Below are 5,236 nucleotides of genomic sequence, written 5' to 3' on the forward strand. Positions count from 1 at the left end.
AGTGATATGGGGTGGAACACAAGTCGAAACCCCAAATTCTCTCTTCAACCGACCAGAGAAAAACATTCATCATCCATAAGGTATTTGCATAATACCACTTTCAGCATAGCCAAAACCCTAAAAGTACCCCTCATCCAGATTCCTTCTATCACCAAATAGGGCTTTCTTCTAGTTGATATTGTGATGTTGCCTATATCATAGACTTCATTAGTTTATTTCAACAATACACACTTCTTTGTAGTCCTACAAAATATGCTTTGATTCCTCAAAATTCTTACGAAAATGTCACAACGGAGATATACCCATGAATTTCATCCTATCCTTGTTGGTAGGCAATGTGGCCAAACCTCCAAAACATAAGATTAAGTTTGAAGATAGTAGTAGCTTTCCATACTCCTTGAAATCTTTTCTTTCATGTACAAACAATGCTTCTAAGATCAAGTTTCCTATTCTTTCTTACCTTTATCGAGCCAAATACTTAAAAAGTCAAAAAATATTTTCATTTTTTGAGTCCATTTGCACACACTTTCCTATAGGTTGCCCACCATCTGGTGAGATCTTACTAGCCTCATAAATCATAGTAGGCCAATCTATTTTCTTCTTAGAAACAACCAACAATATCCATTCCACCTCAGCTCCCCATCAAATCACATGGTCTCTGAGTTGCTCAATCAAGTATACCTATAGAGCAACTTTATCCCATGCATTTGATCATTTGCAAAGACCCTTGTCACTTATGGCATTGGACAATACACGCTCATCCCTAGCCAAAAAAGTTCCTCCACGAAGGCATTATTTTGAGGCCAAATTACTAGAAAAATAGATGCATCTACCTTCATAGAGCTATCTTCTTTCCACTTTAGATTACTTAGTACTCCCTTCTTTTTATCAACTAGCCTCTAGGCCATAGAAAATAGGTTAATATTAACTTTAATATTTTTATAAAAACAATATTACTATTCACAATCCAATACCAAAGAAAATGAACAAAAATTAGAACCATTAGTTCTTATAGTTGTTGTAGTAGCTACACCTGTATCTTAATGCTTATACGTTAAGACCTTACATTTTTACATAGAGATATTGCATTTAATACATTGAAAACATATCCTTTAGCTTGAAAATGGAGTATCATGCATAAAAAACAAGATCAACACTATTGAGAGCATATATTTAGTACTTTGAAAACATCCATACAAAAGGAGAATTGTGCACCCATACTAAAAGAAAAGGAGAGCATCTCATAATGTTTAATCCATGTACTTGCATTAAGAAATGTTTTATTCCACTTCTTCATCACTTCCTAAAATGCCCTCATCACAACCTAATGACCTCTCTCCACTTGTAGTTGCTACAACCGAATCTAGCTTGCCTTGCATGCTCATTTTTTTCTTCCATTCAATAGAGGAGAAAGGTTTGGGATAATCATTAACTAGGCCACACCTTCTCCTTGAAGCTTGACCACTCTCAATGAAAGGTCTTACTCTTCTCAGTGTATTACCAAACCCATCCTCAATGGACTTGAATGTAGTGCAAGGATGTGCACATATATTTGGAAGGGATACTTTGTATTTTCAAATCTCCTTTTGTAGTTGCATCAAAAGTCTATGGGCATAGGTTTGTACTCTTCTATCATCCCCTTCATTTAAAGACCATGTGAGCATTTAATTCAATAAAGAAGGACAATTAAAACTATGGGTTTTACATACCTATATTGGCACGAATGCATGTATAAGGTATCCAAATCGTGCATTGAGGGAACATGTTCTTCACCCGTGGTAGTTGCTTCATTTGATGTGATAGCCACAGTGCAAATGTAATTTGGTGTGGCAGATCTAACACACACAAGAAGCGATGGCAAATATCTCCAGCATGACATGTATGTTGATATTGCACATAATTAATCCAAGCGATCCATGACCATATATACAATTGAGATACCACAAAGTGACATAGACAGCCACATGCTCTTTTCCCTGAGATGGCACGTTTTTTTTGACTTGTCATGGTTCCAAAGGCTTATCCCTCAAGTCCTTCGGTCCATATGCACACAAATATCTACAACATATTCCAACAAATATTTTAATGGGAAAAAATTTGAATACTTTTGTACCCAATGTCATATGAAAGTAAATTTACTCATGCTTTTAGTTCCTTGAAACTATCATGCTTTGGTTTTTTTCAATGATCCTTCATTTTGTCTTTTGATCCATTGGACATGAAAGTTTGTTGGGGTATCAGACCTCTCATTTTCTCCCTATAAAATCGGCAATGCATTCCATAGGGATATGAGCTATGTTCATGATTTCATACTTGGAAGAGGCATCAAGTAGCTTCTCCCATTGCAGGGATGAAGTAGAGATGGGCTTTGGTGGCATCAATTGTACTTTCATGGATGGCTGTGCATAAAAACAAAAAAAGTATTGGCAATCTTTAGTACAATTTTGTTCTAAATTTTTTGTTTTGACAATGTAAAAATTTAGCTTGCATAGAAGGTTTTTAGCATTTAGAAATTGAAATCACAAAATAAATACTGTAAAGAAAATTTTTATAAAGTTGTACTTAAGCACCAATTACATAGATTGAGATTTAATAAATTTCAATCAACTAATAATGAATTGAAAATAAATATTCACAAGCACCTCACATCACTCAAATTTTTAATAGTAGATGGTTCATTGTGTGTAGTCATAATGAAAGTATCCAATATATTTCCACCGAAAGTTTACAATTTCATAGACAAGATTACATCAGATCCATGCTCAATAATGTGTTGGCTATGGACCAATGACTATCTTGATGATAAAGCTTCAAAGAAATTGTCTTTACAAGGAATCAAGTGGCAAGGTCATATCAATGAGAGATTAAAAAAGAGGGGATATCTGCCAAGCTAAATGAGAATAATCATAAGAAACTTTGGTGGAAAAATGGCATCATCAAGGGCATTATTGCAAAAAACACAAAAAGCACAGTCATTATGGTGAAGTAACACATTAATACAATTGTTTTAGAAAGCAATAGCACTTACAAAGATAGTAGCATGCCTCCATGAAACACAAATTCCATTTATCTTCCTTCTTCAATGGCCATAACAATGTTGTTAGCGAATGACAATATCTCCACCTATCAACAACCTATAATCAAAATCACTTATTACCCTTGAGTTACTCTTTGCAGATGAGAAATCCATAAGTAGTAAGTCTTCATAGAGTCAATCTAATTTTCAATGCATGTGATAGCACTTATATTTAAAATGTTTAACTTGTATGCATAATTAAATTTTACAAATCCATTCAAGTTGAAATCTCTCTCTCTCTCTCTCTCTCTCTCTCTCTCTCTCTCTCTCTCTCTCTCTCTCTCTCTCTCTCTCTCTCTCTCTCTCTCTCTCTCTCTCTCTCTCTCTCTCTCTCTCTCTCTCTCTCAGTCAGTATATGGCCCCCCGCCCCCCAACCACTTGTTTATAATGTCTCTATAACATGTGGTAGCACCTTGTTTATTTGGTACTTGATGGAATATGTTGCTAGAGGGTTCAATGTAAGTGGATGGATGACATCTTAAGGATGGTGACACGATAATGCTTGAGGTATGATAAGCATGTATGCTTGAAATGATGTGAAAATGGCATATTGTAACTTTGAGACAATGTGAAGTGTGCTAAGCTATTGATTACAGAACTCATGGACGAACTGGGATGTGAAGTGAGCTCTGCTTGTACGGGCCAACGGATAGGACATGCCTGTAGGATGATAAGCCTCACCAGGCGACGAGCGACTCGGAGCACGTCGGGATAGAGGCTGAGAGGGGCACCTCTCGTGCTACAGGACTACCTGTCTTATGGTGAGATGTAGATGACTACGAGAAGAAGACGTTGACTGTGCGGCTCCCTCCATGGCGGACTATGATGACTTAATGACGGATAACAGTACAGCTAATTTGATTATAGGACGCATGGACGGAGGACATGATGACTGCCAATCTAGTCCAAGAATCATTAAAGATGGACCAAGGTAAAGGCAGAACGACTCGACAACAGAGACCCAAACGGGCTCCATGCGACTGCCCGCGTTGCCTTGCAGGGGTTCCTTGAACACACTAGTGTGCCACCCTGCTTTGAAGTCCCTCTCGAGTCCTCACAAAAAAAGAGCAAAAGCACTTGGAAGTGGAGGGGTGGAACTGTGCGCCAGGTCGCCGCTTACAACCTGCGCCTATGCATCAAGGGGAGGCTAGGGTATTGTAATTTGAGAGAGAGAGAGAGAGAGAGAGAGAGAGAGAGAGAGAGAGAGTATGTGGGGCTGGGCTGCTGTGGGCTGGCAGAAATTAGTTTTTGGTGTCAGCAGTCGAGGGGCCCTCACCACGGCGAGAGTCACTGATCCGAGTTTCCGAGTTTTCGATGACGGGAGGGAAGGGTTCGAACTTCGGACTCCGGAGAGAGAACGGTGACCGTGAGTCGTGACGGGAAAGGGAACGAGGTAGAGAGACCCCCCATCGCCAAGTGGGCGATGGCAGATGGGGCTTGAAATATAGCTTGAGCGATCATGGATGCCTTCTCCCATTTGTCAGTTTTTGTAGGCTCTATCGAACGGCTGGAGCTAAATGAGAAGGTGGTGGCAGGCGTTCCCAAGGCTCAGCCATTTTTCCTGCAACCCGACGCTATCACATTGCGTGCGTTTCAGTACTGCGCCATCCCCTTCCCATCGTATTACGATCCAAACTCTCCTTTTCTTCAATGCAGAAGGCACTGATCCCACTGCAGGTGCAGGGTTTTGACTTTTCATGTAGCTGGAGAAACGGTCGTCGAAGTTGGACAGAGCTAGCATCTCGACAAATAAATACATCATCTCCAATTTCCTTCAGAAGCAGAGGATTCTTCATGCATTTGAAAATAAGTGAATCGGCCCATAAGCTCTGATTCAGCCAGCTTCAAATAGGCATCACAAGATTCACCAAGCAAATAAACTCACTCCACCACTACGCTATTGCTAGAAGATCCATCAGAACCACGTATAAGCCTTGAGAAAAATACATCTAAATATTCTTTCTTCCAGCAGATTTTGGGGATGTTGCCAACAAAGATTATTCTTGCTGTCTTAAGATCAATGAGAGGCCTTAAAGAGGTGTGAAAACCCTCAATATTAAAATGATAGCCATTTACTCCCATTCAAAGACATCCAATTGATTTGCTACCAACACGATATAATGGGCAACCTTTTTAGTCACTAGCTCCAAAAAAGCAAAA

At 39.2% G+C, this 5,236-nt stretch overlaps 1 long non-coding RNA gene across 1 annotated transcript; it reads right to left on the bottom strand.

Moving 5' to 3' along the window:
• Positions 1-2,230: 2,230 nt before the first annotated feature.
• Positions 2,231-4,475, bottom strand: LOC148040566 (uncharacterized). Its single transcript, XR_015688641.1, has 3 exons — positions 4,353-4,475; positions 3,029-3,134; positions 2,231-2,399 (listed from the first exon to the last, which is right to left on the bottom strand). It is a non-coding gene; the product is annotated as an uncharacterized LOC148040566 (long non-coding RNA).
• Positions 4,476-5,236: the final 761 nt, after the last annotated feature.

The sequence above is a fragment of the Lygodium microphyllum genome, chromosome 2 (genome assembly GCF_053477565.2).
Source record: "Lygodium microphyllum isolate KBCC chromosome 2, Lygodium_microphyllum_v1.1.10, whole genome shotgun sequence".
Lineage (NCBI taxonomy): Eukaryota > Viridiplantae > Streptophyta > Polypodiopsida > Schizaeales > Lygodiaceae > Lygodium > Lygodium microphyllum.